The sequence below is a fragment of the Pinus tabuliformis genome, chromosome 2_1 (genome assembly GCF_031772625.1).
Source record: "Pinus tabuliformis cultivar Carrire ecotype Pingquan chromosome 2_1, CPIR1, whole genome shotgun sequence".
Classification (NCBI taxonomy): Eukaryota; Viridiplantae; Streptophyta; class Pinopsida; order Pinales; family Pinaceae; genus Pinus; species Pinus tabuliformis.
Window position 1 is genome coordinate 661693582 of NC_142299.1, and position 13678 is coordinate 661707259.

Here is a 13678-nt window from a genome sequence, read left to right on the forward strand (position 1 = left end):
CAACCTTTAAAGGGGGGGACATGTCCATGGTACATCCATCAAGTGGAAAGTGACAAGTGACATAATAATGTAACAGAGTGGGGGTCACGGGAATGATCCAAGCCACATGTGATGGGACAAAGGGTAGCTATAATGAGGGAAACCCACCCTTAGGTATATGAGTGTAGGAGGGAGAAATTGTGGTACATAAGTTACCCCGACCTTTGTTTTTCCACTCTTATTCATATGTCTTTTGCCTTTTATTGATTTTTCTTCGTAACTGCTCAGGGCTCCAGGGGATGAGAGCATGATGCATGGCATATAGCAGTATGTACCCCCTTTTAAGATGGGGCATTTCATTTCCCACCAGGGGTTGGGACAATCATGGGTTCCTTAATGTGGAGGGGGCTCATCTAGGGCCCATAGGAACCAAAGTGATGGCCATATATGAGGGGTAGATCTTATGTTCGACTTTTTCCCACGTGCTAAATTTGTATGTCTCGACCATCTTTTGCATCTTGTGGTACATTTTCCTGTTTAGAGTGGCCAAACTATGGTTTTTCTTTTCCTTTTAGCTGCATCAACCTCTGGGCATCATTCTAGGACCGAATTAAGGTGTGGAAAAGGGGAGGGGGAAGGCTAACCGAATTAAGGTGTGGACCTAAATGGGAAAAGAGATGAATGCGGCTAAAATGAGTAGAAGGGAGTGATGTATATGGTGTCGGGAAGTGGAACCACACAACCAAAATTGGGATTTCCCATGTAGTGCCAACCCTAAAGCTAATGGTCAGTATAGGAGATCCAGCAGGACTAGGATACAAGGATAACCATGAAATCGGGTAGTGCAGAGAAGAGTACAGACCTAGCCCACTCTTTCCGCTGAATCCCCCCACCAATCCATGCCCCAAAGTGCCCATGACAAGTAAGGAAAATTACTCAACTATTTCAATGAAAAGCCATACCTTTGGAGTCGAGAGGCCTGCCTTCAAACATACAATCATAACAAGTGAGCGAAGGACCACATGGTTGACTCAGGTGGCATAGATAATGGCACATCGAGCTATCTGGTGGCTGCAAGGGGTTGCTTACTGATGACCGAGGACCATCTAGGAGAAAAAATTTCTCCCATACACACTACGCACAAGTGGTGGGTAACATACCCATCGACCTACTCTTATAATCTCTAGTTGGGACTCCAACGACCAAGATTAAAACATAATCGATGGTTGAGATCATATCTGGATCGATCTGTGTGAATTTTTAGACGATTCACAAATTATCTCAATTAATACTGATTAATTAACCAATTTTCCTAAGTTTAGACTTAAGAAACATTAAAAAATATGTTAATAATCTAATTGAGACATCTCTAGGTGGAATTTCTAGAAACGATTGTTGGGTTATGGAGATCTCTTGTGTTTTAGCCTCTCCACAAGGTTTCAAGACTAGAACACCTTTGATGCTACAAAAACTAACAGAAAAGGTTTGCTTAATGATGAAATCAACAAAAGGAGATGGCAAGCTGAAGCCTTAATTAAGATTAGGGTTTTGTAGGGAACAAATTACCTAGGGTTGATGATGTTAGCCATAATAGGGAAAATTATACCATTAAAAGAGAGATATTTTGAGTTATAAGGAACAATCAAGGTGGAAACAAGCTACAAAAGCCACAATGTCCTCAAGAGGCCCTAGTTGAGTTCGGACCTATGCCCTAGCCCTAGTGACTCGCCGTAAAGGGCTTAGGAAGATAGAAAAGAAGAAAAAGATTAAAATGTTTTATGGTTTTTGACCACCAAAAGGATTTCCAATGTGTTTCTCTACTTGGATGATGGAGTCTTTAGGGCTAAATTTAGGAGATACCAAATCTATGCATGGAGTAAGGGGTAAACCCTAGTTTTAGTTGCAAACCTTGGCTATCTTTTTATGAGGGAAGAAATTAATTAGAAGAAAGCTCTCTAGAAGGTATTCTATGGCATTGAAGGGAAATAAATTTAACATGAAACGATCATCCAAAATTTTCCAATAAAAATATGCCTTTAGACATGGAACAAGAAAAAAAATAACCCTAGCATACATTCATTACATGAAAAACCATAAAAAAATCTACAATAACACTTAAATTTTTCCAATAAATTGCCTTCTTGCAATCCCAAAAAGACATCTCCAATACATAAACTAGTCTCCAATAGCAATAGCTCCAAAAAGATCGCATCTCCACAAGTAGCGAGTAGCAAAAAGGCTAAGTTGAGCTCCCTAAAGGAGGTCGAAAACCACAAGTGATAATGAACAAATAGAATGAAGTGATCCTCCTTTTATATGAGGTATATCACATTCATTAATCCAACTAAAAGCCCTATAACAAGTTTGATTATGAGTAAACGTGAAGTGGGCTACAAGCCAACCCAATAGCTCAATAAAACAAAATATGCCAATAATTTCCCACATGTGTGAGCTGAAATCCCTCTCTAAGCATGACCCTCGTGCCTTTTTAGGGCTAATAAGGCTCCAAAAGTGTAAAATATGGGCTACTTGCACCTCCAATCATCATGATCAACAATAAGTTGAGGAAGCATCCTTAAATCAAGCCTCCAAACGTCTCCATGTGTCCAAAAGCCAACTCTAGGTGCCCCGTGTCATCTCCATGGGCATCATCTAGACAACGTGATGCACTCTCTCTCTAGTATTAGCGTTGCATGAGGTAGTACAAGCCCTCCCTAATCATCCTAGGATGATGATCATCATCTACACTATAATATTCAAAACCGGCCAATTCGAACCTTAAATGGGCCAAATTGGCCGGTTCATTAGGCCAAGGTACCTGACCGATAGAAAAACTAGTTTTTATGCGCACGAGCTAGGGTTTTAGCATTAACTGGCCATAAACCGGTTGGTTCATTACCAGCTCGACCACGGACCCCACGTGAGTTGTTTTTTGGCTTTTCTGAGCAGTTTTGAGGGAAATTAGGGGTTATTTCCCTCCAAAAACAACCCCTCCAAGCCTTTAAAAGGATGCCTCCCCTCTCATTTGCCTTACACATCTCAAGATTCTCAACCCTAGCAATGTTGGAAATCAATGGTAATGTTAAATTCTTAAAGTAAAAGTGACATTTCCTTTATCTTTCATTTTTATCCTTTTACTTTCATTTTTAATATTACCATGAAATGACTTAGGATGTTTGAGAGTGGTTTCAACCTCATTGGATTTCATATGGAGAAACTAGATTTTTAGATATCACTAAAAATCCAACAGACTTAATGGTTTTCAAGATTTCAAAATTTAGGGGATTGCAATGTTTCCAATTGATTATGTCATGCGTGGGAGCATGATATTGGCATTTCATCAAGAGCATGAAGCCCTTTAAGTACCATGATGTTGGTGGCATTGATTGTTGAACTTCATTGATGTTGGTGGTGATGGTTGTTGAACTCCTCTACCATGGCCTTAACAAAAATGTACCCTTCACTCAAAGGAAAATAATTGGTTAGGCATGCTAAGCTTTTTCTACCGTATTATAAGATTGAGGAGATGAACCCTTCACTCAAACCAAAATCATTGGTTAGGCATATTAAACTTTTTCAATTTCTACCATATTATAAGGTTGAGAAATCCAATTTAGAAGACTTTGAGCAAGAAGATGTTTATGTAGCTCTCGTTGATGATCCCATTTCAAATAGTGTTGAATCAATGATGAGTTTCATGAGTGATCATGTTGATTAGTGATTCGTAGTTTTAATGTCTAGTTTTGTTGCTACTATGACTACCATTGAGGTTGCAGAGGAGTCTGAGGAGTCCTTAGACTCTGAGGCAGATGATGTTTATGTAGCTCATGTTGATGATCCCATGTCTAGTAGTGGTGATGAGTTTGATCATGATGAGGAGTGATCATGTTGATCATTGATATATAGATTGGTTGTAGGCTAGTGAGCCCATAGCTTGTAGGATTGTTTTTGGACTCTAGAGGCCATTTAAACTCTCATTAATTATTTATTTTGTTGTTGATATGTATTGCACTCGGTGCCATTTTGATAAATTTACCTTTACATGGTATATAAATGAGTAAACTTTGTATATTTTGTCTCTATTGGTTTGGAATCATGGTTTTAAATCTTAAAAATAGTTTTTCATTAAAAAAATTAATTATTTCATGTATTTTTTTAAAGACCAGTTCATTGAGATCTCACCAATCTGGTTTTTCCCGTTCCAGTTCAAAAACTGGTTTGATAGGTTGACGGTCCAGTCACCAGTGCTAGTTTTGAATACTATGATCTAGACATTGGATCAAGGCATGCCTATCACACAGTCTCAAGGCTATCATGGGGGCATGCTAGGTCTGTTGGGTACGTCATTAAGATCCTCAATGCCAAGAGAGGTGAGCTTAGTGTTTTTGCATCTGAGGAAGCTTTGGGGTGTGAATCAACTGTCAAGATCAATAAAGTGCCCAACACTCTGCTATGGAAGGGAAAGTTGGAAACGATGCATTCGCAAGGTCATCATGCTCTACGGAAGTGTTGTACGACCTGGGCATCATGTGGAGTAGGAGTGGAATAGGTGTGCCCTCAAGGCTTCCACTGCTATTGTACAAAACCACTTGGAAAGGCCATCTCAAACTAAAGTGAAAGAAGCCATTCATTAGAGACAATGACCATAAGTACGTCATAGTGGGTCATACCTAATTATTAAGGGCATAATAATACTTCAAACGACGATCACCTTCAAATATCTAACTAAAATAAGTCTTGTATGTTAATTATTGGCAGCTAGCGAGAAATTCCCTAGCCCACATTTTACTATGAAATATTATTAAATACAAGGAATTTGATTATGGTCATGAAGTCTACTTCAATCCATTGGAGGGAAAATAGTAATTTGAAATTTTGAAATTTTGTCTAAGTCAGCCTCATGTCAGGTTAACCCTAAAGAGACACCTATTCACATTGGAAAACAACTATAAATACACCATTAGGGTTATCTCCAAAGGAAGTTTCGATGGCACACATGGTTATGTGATTTTTGGATACATTAGGGTTATGGTCAGTGATTTTTGCAAGGGTTTTGGCTACAAGACGTTGCTCTACTATATTCTCACTCTTCTCTTATAAGTTCTACTTTCGCTCTACTAAAAGTACCCTACATTCGCACTGCTTCAAGACTGCACATTCGCAAGACCCTATTATGCTCTCTCTAGATTTGTATTATGATATGCTACAGGTATTCATGATGCTCTCTCAGGACTATATACCTTAAGTCTCTCACAAGGATATACGACTCTCACTGCTTCAGTCTTGCATCCCTGTTCTATGACTAGTCCGCTCTATGCTCTTGCATTGTTGAAGACTACTCTATCTATATAAGACCATACTCTGCCGCAGGACTATACTATACCACAGTGCCTACAGTCTCTCACTACAGGAACTCTGCATTGGCTTCAAACTTTTCTCTCACAGGATTACTCACTCTCAATGATATAGTCACGCATCTTCTTGATCTCGCATTGGCATCTCTATAATATATATATATATATATATATATATATATATGATCTCATGCACAGTTCTGCATCTCTGTAATGTATATGATCTCGATATTAAAGTCCTTACATCTTTGTTCTATCACAGTGGTTCGTCTATCTGAATCTTTGTGGTTCATATCACTATACAGTGGCATCACCAATTAACATCATTACATAGTTTGTATACAATCAAAACTTTGTCTTACATAGTTTGTATACAATCGTTAACTGCGTGGGCTCCTCCCAGCTACTGCGTCTTCCCCTCCTGGCTCAGAATGCTGGCGCAGCCTCTACGTCACCTTCTCTGCACTATGTCACTCTTCCCTCTGCATCTCTAGCTCTGGAACAACGTTGTCTCTCAGGGAAGCTGCTTTTCTGCTGCAAATTTTCAGATTTCTTCTACTAGCGTCTTCAGTCCTCCTGCGATCTGCAATCGCTCTGATACCATGTGAAAATTCTTGAATCTAACACATCAGAAACACCTACTGCAATATCTGGTTTATTATCTCCTACTTGTTATTTACATCAAGTTATTTAATAATTTAAACATCGAAATAAACACAATTGCAGCCTTCACAAACATACAAATCAGCAACTGAAATAAACTGAGACAACACAAGGGACACTGTTATTTTTGGACAATCGTCCTCGGAAAAACCCAATGTGGGAAAAGTTGAAAACTGGTGCAACATATAGAGGGTTCTATTATTAAGCAGATTCTGAATACAACTAGGGTGCCAGAAATGGCTCACCCTTCAGAGAATTTCCGTGACAGCAATACCTCTATCCGAAGACAGATCTTCTGGCTCATCAGCAACCAGATGAACGATCCCACAGCAACTCCAGTTGTTCATTGTGCTAGACAGCAAAAGCTGCTCCATGCACTCTCTGGAACTGCATCGCCCTCTCTGGCTCTACATCAGCCAATCAGCTCTCAGTCTGTCCCACTGAATCACCTCAACGCAACCTCTAAAGCCCTCTGTGTCCTCTTGGCCCTCCGCGTTGGCCTCCTACGCCTCTGCGTCAGCCCTCCAAGGCTCTGCGCTGCTTCTTCCGGCACTTTGTTGCCTCTCTGATATGCATTCCTTGGCCTCCTGTCGAGTTGACCCTCACTGCAACTGATCATTTGTTCGATTTCCTCAGCAAACCACTCTGCTGCCTCTCTGATATGTATTCCTTGACCTCTTGGTGTCTTGGTGTATCTCCAACTGACCCTCAAGCATCCTCTTATAGTTTTCCTGTTGACGATTCAACGGTTGAGATTAAGTCCCTAATCAATGGCTAAGATTAGATCTGGCTTGATCCTCGTTATTGTTAATTTGGGGTAGCATCGGATGTGCTCTAGCCATGAAAATTGGTGGAGAGGCTAAAGCACATGAGATCTCCAAGACCCAAAAATGGTTTGGACAAATTGTACCCGGTTTGGGAGATATTAAAATAACTAATATTTTTATTGGAGTTCCTAAGTCTAAACTTAGAAAAAATAAAATATTAATGGTTATTAATATAAAACTGGGTTAGAAAGTTCTAAAACTCATGGATCAAGCCAAATCTAATATTAGTCGTTGATTAGAGATTTAATCTCGGTCGTTGAAGGACCAAAGAGAAAAGTATAAGAGGAGGCTTGAGGGTCAGTTGGAGAAGACACCAGAGTGATCAGTCATTCATTTTGCTAGAGCGGGGTTGCTAAGCAAAAGTGAATTAGTGATCAGCAGCGAGGGACAGTGAGTACTCAACAGTACTGAGAGATCAACGCAAAAGCAGGGAGAGAAAGAGCAGCAGCCAGTTCAGGCCACGCAGAGCCCAGCAGAGAGTGCAGAGGCCAAAGAGACTGCATCATCCACGCAAAGGCTATTGGAGTGACGCAGAGGGTCTAAGAGGTTGCACAGTGCTCAAAGGGCTGACGCAGAGCGTCCCGGGGCTGACGCAGGTCAGCAAGAGGCTGACGTAGAGGCCAAAAGGGCTAGCGCTGAGCTTCAGAGTTGTTGGAGAGGATTTCGTGGGAGAGGTTTCCTGAATACCTGTTTCCGAATGTTTGTTGCTATGTATTTTTCTCTGTCGGGTAAGTCGGTTAGGCACCCAGTTGTACTCAAGGAAATACTACATAATAAAAAACCCTCAGAATAGCTGTATCGGTTTTCCCGTATTAGGTTTTTCCAGGGACGTTTGTCCAAAAACAACAGTGTCACTTGTGTGTTTGTTTTCTTTCAGCTCATGATCTGTAGATGTTGAGACTGTATTGTGTTTATTTCGTTATTTATATGTTTTAAATAACTTGTTCGAATTTAAAAAGTAGAAAAAATAAAACATAAGAATATAGATTAAATTTCTAACAGATAGACTTAGAAATTTCAACATGGTATTAGAGGGTGGTTGCAAATCATAGGAGCGCTGAAGGCATCAGCTAAGCAGACCATTTGCAGCAGAATCAAATGTCCCGAGTGTCAATAGTTGATCCTTGCAGAAGTGACAAAGGAAGGGTTGACGCAAAGGAACTGCATCATCAATCTGGGCCTGAGAGAGGCCAGCGCAGAGGCTGAAGAGAGAAAAATGGGCTCACACAGAGGCCAGGAGGGCTGACGTAGTTGGTTGACGGAGTTGTTTTGCCGGTGTCGAGATTGCATAGAGCCAAGAGGATCAATCCTTCAGTTGTTGGGGCGAAGGGAGATGTGAGCAGTTTGCGGGAGCAAAGATGGTGGGGTACTACGGTCAGAACAGTACCTAATAGGGCAAAACCAAGGTTGAGGGAGTTGTTGCCGAGGCAGATTTCTAGCCAAGGAATCCGGATCAATGTTGCAGTTGCACAAACGCTCGGAGAGGAGAAACTTGACGATTGGCAGAAGGATTTCCAAGAGGGAAACCGAGACTTAGAGGGAGTCTAGAAGAGAACTTCCAGACTGGAAGTAAAGAGACTCAGAGGAGTCGAATCGAGAACTTCCAGAATGGAAGTAGAGAGACTCAGCAGGAGTCCAACCGAGAACTTCCAGGCGGGAAGTAGAGAGGCTCGGAGGAGTCGACAGAGAAGAGCAAAGAGATGGCCGTGAATGGGCTAAGAGATCAGGACAGGCTGGACGGAGCGCCCAACTTTGTGGTCTGGAAGGCCAAGATCTTGTCCATTCTAGACAGACATCGTATCAAGGGATTCGCCTTGAGAGTAATGGATATCCCAGTTGACCTGGTAGCTAATGAAAGGTACGAGGAGGCAATGGCTAAGGCAAAGTGCATCATCCTTGATGGGGTCAAGGATCATGTGGTCTAACATATTTCCGAGAAGGAAAAGCCAAAGGAGATGTGGGACACTTTGAAGACATTGTACCAGCATACTTCCGTGCAGAGGAAGATGCTCCTGGAGAATCCGCTAAGGTCATACCAGATACAGAAGCGAGAGCAAATAGATGTCTTCCTCGATCTATTGAAGGAGATCCGTGACCAACTGACTTCCATAGGGGCCATGCCAGATCAAGAGTTGATGGTGAGGACCACACTTAACGCAATCTCTGAGGAGTGGGAGACATTTGTCCAGAGGATAATGGGCAGGGCGAGTCTTCCAAATTGGGAAGAATTGTGGGCGGCTCTTTGTCAAAAAGAGATCAGACGGCTAACCAAGACGGGAAGTTGCAGCAAAGGGGTCAGGATCAAGAAGGAAGAGGAAAAGAGGAAGAAGAAGAACCTCTCCAAGGTCAAGTGCTTCCATTGTGGGGAACTGGGTCACTATGCAAACTAGTGTCCAAGGAAGAAGATCAAGGGAGAGGCTTATGAGTCTAAGGCAGCGCCAGTGAAGGCAGAGAAAGAAGTCGAGGAGGATGACGATTGTGCCATGAGTGCTCATGTGCCACTTGAGAAGAAGTGGGGACACATCGAGCTGTAGTTAGGAGGACTACAGGCGATGAGGGGCAGGATCCTTGAGGTACCCAACCTCTTGGATTATACCTTGCTACCGGAGCCCTGAAGAGGAATAGCAGGACTGGCGGATGTCGGTAGAGATGGATGCGGATGAATCGGCAGAGGGTGCTATAGTGCAGGAGTCCCCGGGCAACACGAGGCTAACAGGCTGCAACAATGCAAGAGGCATGGGGGTGTTGCAACAGTGCAAGATGGCACAGAGAGGTTTGCAACAGTGCGAGATGCAGGGAGTTGTTGCAGCAATGCAGAGGTCAGTAGAGGGAGCACTTGTTAGCGGCAGAGGGAGCTTCAGCATCAGGAGTGTTTCTAGCCTGACAAGGATGTCAGAAGTTGGGTGGATCAGTTACTTACTTCTCAGTGACTGAGTTGCAGTGCAGTAGCGATTAGCAGTAGCACAATGCAGCATGATGAGAGGGGATGCATTGTAGATGCAATGTTGGGAGGATGGACCAGCAGCAGCATGGATGTAGAGGGAGCTATCGTACAGATGCAGCAGTGGCAGTGGCAGGGCCATGGGCGATAGTACAGGATGCAGCAGTACATAGGAATTTGGGCGGGGAGGCCTAGCATCAACACAGGCACCAGTGCCGGATAATCAGTGATGCTCAGTGTGGAGCAATGTCACATGGTTTAGGTTCAAGTTCAGGTTTGGCAATGATTAGGTTCGATTTGGGTTCGAATTTTTTGATGAGGTTCGCCATTAGGTTTGTTTATATATATATATATATATATATATATATATATATAGGATAAAATAGTAATAAATCAACATCAGTAAACATAAAAAATGTTATCACAGACATGGAAATTGCAAGGATAAATTACAAGCTTGAGTTGTGACATGACGTTATGAGTTTTGATCTATGAACTTGGTCAATGGCTATGAGGTTTGATGAGCTTCGCCGAACCTTAAAAAAAATTTAAGGTTCACCAAAATTCGAACCTCAAGGTTAAAGTTCGACGAACCTTGTGACATAGGTGTGGAGTATTACTAGAGCATAGTCCTCGCTAAGAGGGAGTGTCGATTTGGGGTAGCATCGTATGTGCTCTAGCCATGAAAATTGGTGGAGAGGCTAAAGCACATGAGATCTCCAAGTCCTAGAAATGGCTTTGACGGATTGTACTCAGTTTGGGAGATATTAAAATAATTAATATTTTTAATGGAGTTCCTAAGTCTAAACTCGGGAAAAATAAAATATTAATGGTTATTAATATAAAACTGGGTTAGAAGGTTCCAAAACTCATGGATCAAGCCAAATCTAATCTTAGTTGTTGATTAGAGATTTAATCTCCGCTGTTGAAGGACCAACAAGAAAAGTATAAGAGGAGGCTCGAGGGTAAGTTGGAGAAGACACCAGAGCGATCAATCATTCATTTTGCTCGAGCGGAGTTGCTAAGCAAAAGTGAATTAGTGATTAGCAGCGAGGGGCAATGAGTACTAGACAGAGAGGCAGAGACAGTACGAGAGACCAACGCAGAAGCATGGAGAGCGAGAGCAGCAGCCAGTTCAGGCCACGCAGAGCCCAACAGGGACAGCGCAGAGGCCAAAAGGACTGCGTCATTCACGCAGAGGCTATTGGAGTGACGTAGAGGGTCTCAGACGTTGTGCAATGCCTCAAAGGGTTGATGTAGAGGGTCTTGGTGCTGATGCAGGTCAGCAAGAGGCTAACGCAAAGGCCAGAAGGGTCGACGCTGAGCTTCAGAGTTGCTGGAGAGGGTTTCGTGGGAAAGGTTTTCTGAATACCTATTTCTGAATGTAGAGGTATTGCTGCTGTGTATTTTTCTCTGTTAGGTGAGCCGGTTAGGCACCCAGTTGTACTCAAGGAAATATTGCATGATAATAAACCCTCAGAATAGCTTCACCAATTTTCTCGCATTGGGTTTTTTCGAGGACATTTGTCCAAAAACAACAGTGTCACTTGTGTGTTTGTTTTCTTTCAGCTGATGATCTGTAGATGTTGAGACTGTATTGTGTTTATTTCGTTATTTATATGTTTTAAATAACTTGTTAGAATTTAACAAGTAGAAGAAATAAACCAGAAGAATACAGATTAAATTTCTAACAGAAACACTTAGAAATTTCAACAGTTATTTAGAACTTTCTCACCCATTTTATATTAATACACATTAATATTTTAATTTTCTTAAGTTTAGACTTAGGAACCCCATTAAAAATATTAATTATTTTAATATCTCTCCATCCGGGTAGAATTTCCCCAAACGATTTATGGGTGTTGGAGATCTCGTGTGCCTTAGACTCTCCACCAATTTTCATGGATAGAGCACATCCAATGCTACCAAAAATCAATAGTCTCATGTGTATTGTCTTTGAAGTTGTGCATTGTTGAATGGTGTTGTTAATTGTTTATGTTTGATTTGATGCTAATGTTAATTAATGCTTTGAAGATTAAAAATTAACTAATTGAAGTGAAATACTAATTCACTCCCTTCTCAGTATTTCCAACAATTGGTTGTCTCTAGTCGCTATATGAGATTGGTGTCTGCAAAGGATGTAGAGTAAGCTACATATTTGGCATTATAAGGACATCACTTATATAGGGAACTTGATTGTGGTTGGTTGTATCCTTTAGGTCTCGCATGTGTATTACATTTCTTGTGGTGCCTCAACAAGACCTAGTTCCAACAACTTAAGCGACTCTTGAGGACTTATTTGTGGTCGAAGTATGGTGGGGAATGTGATCTGCCTCAGTTCCTTGGGATGTTTGCACTATGCCCAAAGGCAAAGGTGGTATACGCTTGATTAATGTTTACCTCTCAGGGAAGTGTCTTGGTGGCTTAATAAGTGGTGCAGTATTTGGAGGGACCAATGCCTTGGCAAGTTCCTACTTAGTACTGGGTGAGGTTAGTGTTGGCATCTTGGCAGATTTCAAGGGTCTTTTGATCTATATGACATTATTTCCACTCCCCTTATCTTTCAAGTTTCACGCTCACTCATTTTTTAGGAGCATCCAGCTTGCATGGAGATCTATAGTGGGGTTGATTCAATGTCAATAGGAGCATAGCTGGGCAAGGTGGGACTTAGCTTGCTAGCTGATATAGAGCTGGAAATAGCAAGGGATGTGCATTGCAAAGAGGCTACACTTTCAAATAGGTAGACTGAGTCAGAGGCATTTCTCCAAGTGCAATCTATAGGATACAAGTGCTCATGCCCAAAAGGAGTGAGACCTCTTGCTTAAGACCACAAGCTTCTTTCTTCTAATTGACTCTTGATTATGGAGTTATGTGCCCTTATTTTGGAGTTCGAATTATTTAAGATGGATATTGGTATGTTGGGGTCCTTTTGGAGAGATTGGACTTGGAGTTTTGGTTAGTCATTGTTGTAGTGTGATTCTTCCTTTTGTATTCAATTATTCGTCCAAAACATCCTCTCTTCCTGATTCTTAAACACTAGATGAGCCTTGAAGGATCTTAAGGAGTGTTAGGTGGCATCTGCATAGTGTTTAGACTATACAACTGTCATATAAGTTGACAATGTTTGCATGGTTTGTCATTTATCATGGATTTCCATCTAAGGTCAGGTTGGCCAGGATTGATCTGTTAGATGACCTTTTTCTTATTTTTCAATGCCCAAAGATAGTTAGGAACATTCTTGAAGACTGACGATTTTCGAAGCATTGTTGGAGTTGGTTTGAGCCTTGAGGACCAACATTCGAAGCTTCTGCCAAGAAGGATTCACTGGTGGGCAGTTTTGTTTAGTGATGGCTCAACTTTTGTTCGTATTACCTTTTATGTGTATTGGCATTGTTTGAGGATAGTGATGCCTTTTCTTTTATGGTTGCAGTGTAGACTTGTTTTTGATCATGAGCTTCCCTCCTTGTCTACCTTCAATTTAGTCTGGAAGGATGAGGTCTGTCATAAATTGTTGGAAAAAAAAATCTTGTTGATCAAAGATGCTCAATCTTTAGATCACACTGAGTATTCCGTTTTTGTTTCTGCCTTAGTAGCTCTTGTGAAGAGGTTATGAAGTTCATTGTATATACCCTTGCACTTTTTTGTCTTCTTTTTGTAAATATAAGATGTATTTAAAAAATAATAATAATTAATTAGTGTATATTAATGATTTTGTAAATATATATGTATTATTGTACATGAATTTATAATTAAATAATAAATTTTATATTTTATATAAGTTATGTTATACATGAGAAGACCTTGTATCATTAAAATAGAAATTATATTATATATATAACATAACTTATTGTATTAATTTCGTTTTTCAACTTTTCTTAAATAATATTATTGCTACTTCCTGTAAATTTGGTAGA

General features: G+C 41.0%; 1 protein-coding gene across 1 annotated transcript in view; it reads right to left on the reverse strand.

The window, feature by feature from the left end:
• Positions 1 to 13678, reverse strand: part of LOC149202324 (urease-like) — a 313306-nt gene that overhangs the window by 63570 nt on the left and 236058 nt on the right. The gene's annotated exons all lie outside the window — the stretch shown is intronic.